Source organism: Diceros bicornis, chromosome 16, assembly GCF_020826845.1.
Source record: "Diceros bicornis minor isolate mBicDic1 chromosome 16, mDicBic1.mat.cur, whole genome shotgun sequence".
NCBI lineage: Eukaryota > Metazoa > Chordata > Mammalia > Perissodactyla > Rhinocerotidae > Diceros > Diceros bicornis.
This window is the reverse complement of record NC_080755.1, coordinates 59941926-59953222: the sequence shown is the minus strand read 5'-3', so window position 1 is coordinate 59953222 and position 11297 is coordinate 59941926.

The following is an 11297-nucleotide window of genomic DNA, read 5'->3' as shown; positions in this document are numbered from 1 at the left end:
CCCAAATATTAAGCTCAGGTGGGAGTCAAGAAAAAGCAACAATATGCATAGGGGTGAGGTGGAGGGCTTTTTGTGCAAATCCTTCAGTGGAACCAAACTGCGCCATGTCCATGACCTTTGAGCCCTAACCAAAGTGAAGAACCCCAAAAGCAACAGAAATGCTTGATGACCATCAACTGCTTTCCATCAGCACCTCTCCTCTCTACTCTTCTTTCCATCTTCCATTCTTCTACTTTGCTTCTCCTTTCCTCCTAACTCCATCTGAAAGTGCCGCCACAGTCTTTTCAGGACTCAAGCTTTTCAGCATCTACTACGAGAAACAGGGAATGTGTTCTTCCTTTGAAACTCCTCTTCCTTCTCTTTTTCCAGCTCCTTTTCCTCTTTCTCATTAATAGCAGCTACCATAATAGGGAATTTATTATATGCCAAAGTAGTGTGCAAGGTGTTTTATTTCTATCATCTCATCTAATCTCAGCACATCCTCATCTGATAGGCTAAAAAACCCATATATAGAGAAAACCGGAGCGTCATTTACCCAGGCCACATAATACGAGGTGGAGACTGCATGTGGATTCAGGTCTGTGTGTCTCCAAGGACTGTGTGCTTTATCACTGCAGTAGGCCGTCTTCAGCATCCTCAGATCAGGACTGCCTGGTATAGTGGAAAGAGCTTTACTAAGGGAATAAAAAAAAAACCTTGGTTTTATCCTATTCCAGAATAATTTCAACTGCTATTGTGGGGAAATTATTTAATGTCTCTGTATTTCAGTTTCTTATTTGTAAGATGAGGAGTTGAGGGAGAGGATTTTTGAGGTCCCTTCAAGCTCAAAACTAAAATTCTATTATACCAATATATGCATATTTTAATTTTCTCCCAAGTCTATTACCTTTAGCACTTTTTAACTGCTGATAACTAGTAGTTACTGATGTTCACTATGAGCCAGGCACTTTACATGCAGTCTCTCATTTCATCTTTATCACAACTTTGTGAGGTAAGTACCACTGTGGATTAAATTAACTTTATGATGCAGAAATTGAGGCTCAGGGTGGCTAAGTAACCGCCCCAACTACAAAGGATAGAGGCTGACCCAAACTCAAGGCATCTCAACTCAAAACTCAAAGGCTGCACAGACTCCCGGTTGTATCCATAACTCCTCTGCCTCTGAGGTCAGAGACCGTATGCTAGACTTTCCATAGTACACACATATCTGGCACTAGAGAATAATAATGCAGAAATATATTAAATCTCAGAAAAAAAACAGAACAGAGAAAAACTAAGCAAATATATTTTGATGACTAACCTCCAAACAGTATTTGAAGCAGCAGGCATATTCAACTTTCACCTGCCTCATTTAACCTATAGAATTGACTTTCATTTCTGAATTAAGCTGACTTCCATGGAATCTTTAAATAATCACACAATAAACACTGGTTGTAGTAGCTCCATTAAGCTTAAAATCCCTAATATAGTTTTTTAAAATTGGCATTTCTCCCTACAAGTTTAATAATAATGTTTTTTGAATGTGTGGGTAAATCCTGGCTCAATAATACTATCAACAAATGAAACTTTAGCCTAGCCACACTTTAACTCCTAAAGAAGTCCTTAGACACTAAAAACCTCATATAGTATCTGAGCCCCACCCATGCCTGGCAAACAATAGTGGTTTATAAGGGCAATTAAGACATTTCTGGAACTATCGCTCATTATTGTCTTGAACTAGATCTCTCCTCATGTGAGTAAGCAAGGCTATAAACTCTGTTTTCTTATTAGCTTAATCAAATGCGTCATATGAAAACTCCTTTTGTGCGGTGAATACATGGATAGATATTTGATAAAGTAAATGTAGTAATATATTAATTATAGAATCTAGGTTGTGGGTATATGGATGTTCACTGTACAGTTCTTTCAGCTTTTATATTTGAAAGTTTTTTAAAATAAAATGTCGGGAGAAAATCCTCTTGTAAAATATTTATTATGTATTCTACAAATACTTATTGACTCCTCACTATATACCAGGCACTGGTATATGCTGAAAAGGGATCTTACGGCTTAATGCAACAATCCTGCAGAATTGGCTTATGCTAGGCTTGGAACCCAAAGCAGAGGACCAGATATTCTTTCAGTTGAAACAAGAAAACCCCTATGAGCCTACCCAGCCTAGAAGGCCCCAGTTATGTGCCTGCTGAAAGTGAACCAATCAAAGACTGTGAAATGAATTTGAAAGATCCCCAGTCAGAAAGCTCCCCACCCACACACTCCACTGCCTCCACACCACTTCCCAAAATCCCACCCTAAAAGAAAGTCCACCCAAATAGGACATTGACCAATAAAGACTGCCTGAGACTTCCTCCTTTTACTCCATAAAACTCACTGTCCTTTCAAACCCCTTTGAGTCTCTAGCAGAAGGAATGCTGTTCACTACAGTAAACTCTGAATAAACAGACTCTGATGAACTCTTTAGGTGGCCTTCAACATTTTGACAATCCTTAGCAACTGTCATCTACATGGTTAGTTAAAATCAGTTGTGACAACTCTTCAAAAACAAATATGGCACCTCTATTTGTTTTCCCCTATAATTCCACTCTCCTTTGTGTTGCAGTCTGCTTTAAGAGAGAAGGGGATAAAGTTACAGGTGGCTTGTCCAGAATGGTACAGAAGCCAAGGTGCCTCCTTGGGAGCATCTTCCTTGGGAAGTTCTTATGCAATGTCTGTCTCCTGGGGAAAAATGTTGAGAATAGCTGAGTACTCGACTTAAACTTTGTATCAGTTTTCATAAATGCTTTGCCTTCCACAAAGTAGAGGATAAGGAAGTGTGAACAGAAATGGTTGCCTGTGGGCTGCATATTTACCTTGCAAAACAGCGGCCTGAATAATCATGACTGAGTCACCCCAGCAGACTCAATAAAAATTCTTGTACTGGTCCATCTGTCTTTATTCAATCTCTCCTATCCCAACCGACCAACCACTCAAATACTCTTCAAGACTAATTCAAGCCTCACCTCACTCATGATGCCTTCTCTTATCATGCCAACTTAAATTGATTAACCTCTCCTTGAACCTCTCATAGTCATAAGCCTTAGAAAGAAGGAAAGAACAAAAAGGAAGAAATGGAGGGAGGGCAGGAGGAAGGAAGAAGATAAACCTGTTTTACAGTCTTGCTGAAAATGGAAAAGAATATGATAAAAGATACTCACAGGATATACCCTCAACATTTAAATTTTAAAGATGACAGTCAGAATGGCAAATAACATTGTTCAGTTTCTTTCTCTTTCACAGCCCATCACATTTTTCAGCTTTTACATAGAATTGTTGCTGTGCTTCATATATACTTTCCCTCCAAATTTCCTGATAGAGACTCATAAACTATCACTCAATTCTGAATCAATAAAGTTTATACAAAAGGGAAGAGCTAGCAAAGTGATATCTAGTCAGTGCAATAGTCCTTTTTGTCATTTTGTCAAATAGGGTTTTAGAGTTTCACCACTGGTGTGAGATTATGAAATCTAATAGGAGATATCAGCTTCATACAAGCAACACCTTCTGACATGTTCTTTAGAACTGGCTGGTTTGTGAGACCATGAGTGTCTTGTCTCAGATGTCTGTACAAAGAACCTAGATGAGGTCCTCTAGGATTCCTACAAGTGGGAAGTTAGAAAAGGTGACTTCTTTAAGTTTTTCCAACTTGAAAATTCGAGTAAGTTTTCTAAGACAAAACCCAAATAGAGAAAAAGAAGAAAAGAATGGGGGGGGGGGAGTTAGGAGGAAAAAATGTTCAAATTAGTATCCTGGTTGCAAAAGGCTGACCCCATAATGAGTCCATTGGTTTGGAATGCCTGTTACACTGTAGTTCCTAGAATAAGAACCTAGGACTCGTGACGCAACCAGGCTGTGCATGTAGCATTTCTCGGCTCTGTTTAAACACACTGTTGACCGGTTGCCTACGACACCATCAAGAGTGTTCCTACAGATCCAGTCAGACAGCTGGGTTGGGCATAGCACAAAACGGGCCACCTGATGACTCAGAAGCTGTTCCTCAGCCCTAAGCTCAAATCATCTCCAGGTCCAGTAAGGGCTGAGGGCCTGGTTCCAAAGGGGAAACCAGATTCTCAGGCACTGTGCGGGAGCACAGCAGTCCCAAAATGCATCCCAGACTTCTCTGACAATCGAATGAATTTTGCCCCTCCAAAACTCACTTTATCATCCAAACGAACCTTTACTTTCTCATCAAGAAACAGAATATATGTAAAATTATGCACTTAAGAAAACAAACTTCAATTCTGCTCAAAAGTAAACATGAATGAGAAGGCTACTATTGCCGACTTGAAAAAGAAAATAAAATGGTAGATTTGTTTTCGACATCTAATCATTTTGACTTACATTTAATATGGCAATAGATGTTGAAAGTAATGACTAACAGATGAAACAGAGATACCATACACCCATAAGAATGACGGGTGTAGCCTACACTGCTGGTTGTTTAGGCAATGTCGCTTTTCTACTTCATTTTCATTAAGAGAATCTCAATTTTCACAGGAATGGCAACAGGCCCAGGTAAAAAACTAAAGTCACCAGACTCTCTTGCAGCTAAATATGGCTGTGGGACAGGTTCGCGGCAACAAGATGTATGTTTACTGGGGTTTCTGGAAATGTTCCAAGTCCTGATAACAGCCACTTATCCCCCCTCCTTTATCTTTCTTCTTTGTTCCTAGAATGGTGACATAATTCTTAGATGCTCAGCAGTCATGCATGAAGGACAGCAAAGGAGAAACTTAAAATGAGCCTGGCCTGGAGCAATTGCACTGGACCCTGAAATGACCACTTCCATACTTTTTGCAAGAAAAAATAAACCCCCCTTTTTTTTTTAAGCAGTATCAAAGTTTCTGTCACTCTCAGCTAAATCTACCCCAAGTAGAGAGTGTGGATCAAGAAACACCAAAATTGCCCAACATTCTTTGGGTTTTATTCATATCAGGTTGTTCCTTTCTTTTCAGATAAAGAAGATCATCTTCAGAAAGACGTGCTGTTCGCCTCCATGCTACACTGTAACAACCTCAACTCACTAGGAGGAAGGCTGGCTTTGGGTCCTGTCATTTTGGTGATAAGGGTAAAACTAAAGGATAGTCAAACTTCACCACGCTCTCCTCCAAGGTGAGCTACTGAACTCAACACTTTATTGACTGCAATAAAAACAAAGAGAGATGTCCATGATAATGATGCCAGTATATGTTTCCTACATTCCTATCAAAGGGAAAATATTCTAGAATTAATTGTTAGAGCTGATTGTATTGAATATTGCCTGACTACAAGATCATCCTGTGTGCTTCTCCAACTATCATAGAGCAAACAAAATACAAATTTCAATGTAAAAGCAAGGAAATTAGAGCAACAATGACTTAAACAGAGAGATCCATGTATTTCAGATGAATTCCAGTGATCCATGGACCTATACCTAACGTGTTTTGGACAGAAAACTTACAGTCCTGGAACCTTTGGTCATTCAGAGCCTAGAAATGAAATTGTTCACACCCAATTCCTAGAATTAGAACTGCTACCCCTTTAACTGTTCATCCCTCACTTAGAAAATCAGTAGTATTAATAGTTGCCTGCCTCCTTTACAAGGCAGTTATGAGAAACAGAACATGCCAGTGCAATGTTTTCCCCCTCAATTCCTCAGCTTGCAGTTTTGTGGTGCTTTACTGGGTAAACTTCAAAGCAATGTAAATAGACCTGTTTTCATCCACACACGTGCAGGAGCTGATTACCTTTCAAAAATAGTGTAACAAAGTCCAGAACCCCATTCTTCCATCCTAGATGGGAAGCATCAACTGTCATGATGGCAAGTTTGTAGAGTCCATTCCCAAGAGTGTGGGAGGCTGTTGGCAGGCAACGCTTTCTGTGAATGGAGTAGCAGGGAAAGAAAGAAAAAGAGCTTGTCAGTTGCGACAAACACTGTGGTTGGTGATTCCTCATCCCTTCTCCTTGCCCTTCTCCCAATGTAGATGGTGAGAGAGCAAGAAACTCCCTTTTCCAGCCACCCTTGCAGCTCAGAGAGGCCATGAGACCCCCTTCTGCCCAAATAGATGTAAGGTGGAGGGACTTCTGGGAAAGATTTTTGTTCCTGGACGAAAGGAGACAGACATGTGAGAAGATCTTTCTCTTGCCATCTTAGACCCCCTACTTCTGCACTCATATGAGGTCACGTAAAGACTTGCTATCTGTAAGTGTGGCAACCATTTGGTGACCATGAAGCATGAAACCTAAGGACAGAAACTAAACATGCTACAGATGTTACAGGGGAAGGAAAGAAAGAGCATGGGAACTTCATGATATGAAGTCACCAACCAATCTGGAAACACTCACCTCTAAACATCTGATTAAGTTCACAATAAATGTCCTTCCTTAACAGGTAGATTATTCAACCCAGCTTTAGTATTCTGCATCTAAAAGAACACATACTGACTCAGATTATACACTAGGACCTACAAAATTATAGGGGTTCTAAAAATATAACACAAAGTTACTCAAAACTAATGCAACAATAACAGCCAAATCCATGAATAACCAGTCTCAAACAGCTTGTTAGTTCATGGAAATATTTACCTGGCAGAGTAAGAACCAACTGGAACAATTCCAGGGTTCCTCAACCTCTAAGTCAATTTAGAATGAATGCCAGACTTCTCTGGAAGGAATTTCAAAATACCCCCTTCATTGAGAAAGTGTTTACTTACCTATAGGTACAGCTATAAAGACCAAGGAAATCATAAGAATTATTTCTTATATTTATATAGCAAACATCTCTGGAGAGATTGACAATTTCATTTTGTTTTTAATAATTATTAATCTTTGCAATATCCTGGCAGGGAGGAGGAGGGATAAAGGATAATTACTACCATTTTTGAGAGAAAAAGAAACAAAGAACATGAAATAAAGTGATTACCTATAAACCATGGCCAAAATGCAGCCCCATGTAGAGACAGCCAGTAAGCCAGCAGAGGTTAGATTCCAGTGTCTTAAATCCCAGTCTAGCCTCTGTCCCTCAGGCACTCTTTCCTTATGACGCAGCAGAGGATCCAAATGAGTCACTCAGTTCCTTGCACCTCCCAGACTCGAGGCTGGGATACAGAGAGAACAGAGATTAAAAAGGCAAATCACCCCAGCTCATTCAGAGCAGTGTAATTAAGGCATCCTCGTCAGTTTTTGACTCCTAAACATCTAGAACAAAAATAACAAAAAAGGAGAAAAAATATAAGGAAAGCACCAATACAAAGGAATATACAGGGATACTTAAGAGAGAGATTTTCAAATGTCTATAAAGTAAGTAAAAATGGAGTAAGTCAGAGTAGCAGAGAGGGAAGAAATATTTTAGAAATATATTAAGTATTATTTGAGAGTTACCTGAGGTTAAGTCAGCATTTTATTTTCATTTGTTAATAAGACATGCTACAACTCCTTCAAGATAACATGAGGTAGCTTGAAATAAAGTCCACATAAACCATAGGGCCTTTAGAATAAATAACACTGCCTCGGTGCAAACCCCTGCCTTGCCACATACTGTCTGTGTGACTGAACTCTCATTGCCTCCAGCCTACTGATCAAGTTTACTGTGGGAGCAATAACAGCACCAGCCTCAAAGGGTTCCTACCTCATTTACATGTTAATTTATCTAAAGAAGCTCAGAGAACACCAAGCAGGATAAATGCTAAAAAAACTCACCTAAGCATATCATTTTTTATTTTTTATTTTTTATTTTTTATTTTTTTGGTGAGGAAGATTGGCCCTGAGCTAACATCTGTGGCAATCTTCCTCTATTTTGTACATGAGTTGCCCCCACAGCATGGCTAACAGGTGGTGTAGGTCTGCACCTGGGATCTGAACCTGCAAACCCCAGGCCGCCAAAATGGAGCACACCAAACTTAACCACTACACTATGCCACCCGGCCAGCCCCAGGCATATCCTTTTTTAAATTACAGAAAATCACAGATAAAGAAAAAATCCTGAAAGAAGCCAGAGGGAAAAAACACCTTACCTATAGAAGAACAAAGATAAGAATTACATCTGACTTCTCCTCAGAAACCACAAGCAAGAAGAGACTGGAGTGAAAGTTTGGGAGAAAAAAACCCCACCAGCCTAGAATTCTGTACTGCTGGTGGCCCGGGTTCGGATCCGGGCGCGCACTGATACACCGCTTGTCCAGCCATGCTGAGGCCAAGTCCCACATACAGCAACTAGAAGGATGTGCAGCTATGACATACAACTATCTACTGGGGCTTTGGGAGAAAAATAAATAAATAAAATTATTTAAAAAAAAAAAAAAAAGAAGTTCTTTAGAAAGAAGGAAAATAATATAGGTTACCAGAAACTCAGATCTACATAAAGAAAGGAAGAGCATCAAAGAAGGAATAAGTGGAGGTAAAATAAAAACTTTTCTTAATTGATCTAACAGATAACAGTTTGTCCAAAATAATAATAACAATGGTGTATTCAACTATGCCTGCTTATGTATATACCTTATGAATATACATATGCCTACATATGCTTATATATACGTGCAATGAATAACAGCAGTGATCAAATGGATGGGAAGGAGGAGTTAGGATCATTTTGTTATTATAAGGTACTCACACTATCTATGAAGCAATACAGTGTTATTTAAATGTGGACTTGGGTTAGTTGTAAGAGTATATTGCAAATTCTCAGGCAACCACTAAAAAAAACGTAAAAAAAGAGATATAACTGATATGCTGTGAATGGAGAAAAAATAGAATCTATAAAATGTTTAATTAAAACTACAAAAGGCAGAGAAATAGTGGAAAACAAAATAGCAACAAAAACAAGGGTAACAAATAGAAAAGAATAACAAATATAGTAGATATTAATCCAACTATATCAATAATCACTTTGAACGTCAATGGTCTACATATACCAATTAAAAGACAGAGATTGTTGGAGTGGATCAAAAAACAAGACCCAACTACATGTTGTCTATGAGAAACTCACTTTAAATTTAAAGGTATATATAGATTAAAAGTAAATGGATGAAGAACTAATTTATCTGAAGCTTCTAGAACAATGCCTTACCCAGAGTAAATACTATGTAACTGTTTATTATTATTATAAGAATCTGATAATGTAATTAACAGGTGTTTTCTAAAAATATATTCACATATATATTTAATACAAACATTTGGAAGATTTAAAGAATTGGTCATATCTTAAGACATTAAGAACATCTCAGTAGCTTCTAAAAATTACACAATATAAAACTCCCATTCTCTGGCTACCGTGCAGTAAGTAACCAAGAAACTCTTTTAATTAGTAAAATTTAAACACCCCCACCTCACCACCACCAAACAAGATATCTTGTTTTATGGGGGTGGAGAGTTGGTTGAATATTGGTGGTGGTGTTTTTCCTGACAGGAATACATGAGAAATTTTCCCCTTTTCTTTTTTAAGCAAGATAGTTGGTCTTAAAGACCTTAAGTTCTGCATTTCCTTGCCTAGAGAAGGGATAACTTTGTTTTGTGAGATGCATTAGGGGAAATAAGTTTTTCTCTGAGGGTAAGAGAACAATGTGGTCCTTCCTGGAGAGATTGCTAGATTCCATGAAAATAACAATTGGGGGCTTCTGCAGGTGGAGGACTTGGTTGTGGGCTGGCTCCTTGGCCCCAAGTGAAAAACCGAGTGCCATGGGTTTTGGAGTTTCAGCCAAAGTCTGCAAGGCCAAATTTCATGTTGAGGGTATGGAAGTCCCCATCAGAAGTTGTCTTGTAATAAAATATTGTTACAGTCATCTATTGTTACATAACAAACTATACCAGAACTTTAAATGGTTGTTGACTTAAGACAAAAACCATTTTATTATATCTCATGATTTTGTGGGTCTGGAATTTGGGTAGGGATCAGCTGGACGATTCTTCTATTCTACGTGAATTTGGCGAGGATGACTCTGGTATTCAGCTGGCAGATGGACTCACCTGGAGCAGCCCAGGATGGCTTCACACCCACAAAGCATTCATGCCCACATGCCTGGGCAAGGATGGCTGAAGAACCAGCATAGCTGGGTCTGTTGAGTCCATACCACATGTGACCTCCCAGCGTGGTGATGTCAGTGTAACTGGACATTGCACTCGATGGCTCAGGACTCCAGGAGTGGACAAGGCAGAGCAGCATGGTCTTCTATAATCTAGGCCCAGACGTCACCTAGTGTCACTCCTACTGTTTACTGGTCAAAGCAGTCACAAGCCAGCCCAGATAAAAGGGAAGGGCACATAACCCCAACCTCTGAATAATGGGAGTGCCAAAAACTTTGCAGCCATGATTTCAAACCACCACTACTATACAGACACGGGCTTAGACCACTGGGAGCATCCAAAATGGACTGAAAATCAGGGGCTTTTCCTCGATTTCATGGACTGCATAAGCCACCAGAATTCATATATAATATGCCCAATGGAAGGAGAGCCAGAAAGAGGGTGACTGTTGGTTTAGCCTTATGTTTTTAATCACATTAAGAAAATAACTATCAATTCTTATTTTACTAAAGCTTTAAAATTTTTATATTTAAAGCAAATTTATTCACATAAAAAGTAAAATAGTTCCACAAAGCTTCCATGAAATATCTCTTCTCACTTTATTAGTTTTCTGTCAGCTGGTGTAATAAATACCACAAACTTAGTGGCTTCAAACACCATAAACTTATTATCTTACAGTTCTGGAGATCACAGTCTGGCACAGGTCTCCTTGAGCTAAAATCTTTGCGTCCACAGGGCTGAATTCCCTTCTGGAGGCTCTAGGGGAAAATCTGTTTCCTTGCTCATTCAAGTTGTTGACAGAATTTGCTTCCTTGAGGTTGTAGGACTGAGGTCCCTGTTCTTTGATGAGGGTTGTTCCCAGCATCTAGAGGCCACCTGCATTCCTAGGTCATGCCCCCTTCCTTCATCTGCAAAGCCAGCAATGGCCTGTCAGGACCCTCTCATGCCTGGCACCTCTCCTACCTCTACTGTGGTCACATCCCTCTCTCTCTCCTCCCTCCAACTTCAGCCAGGAACGATCTGTTGTCAAAGGTTCATGAGATTATATTGGATCCGCTTAGATAATCCAGGATAATCTCCTAATCTCAAAACCCTTAATTAAATCATATCAGCAAAGTCCCTTTTGCCATGTTTCTCAGCATTTCACATGTTCTGGGGATGAGGACATGGGCACCTTTGGGGAAGATGCGTACCACACTCACTACTCCCCATCCCAATTCCAAAGTCTTTTTTTGTTATGTTACCAGTGTATACTAATATTTCTG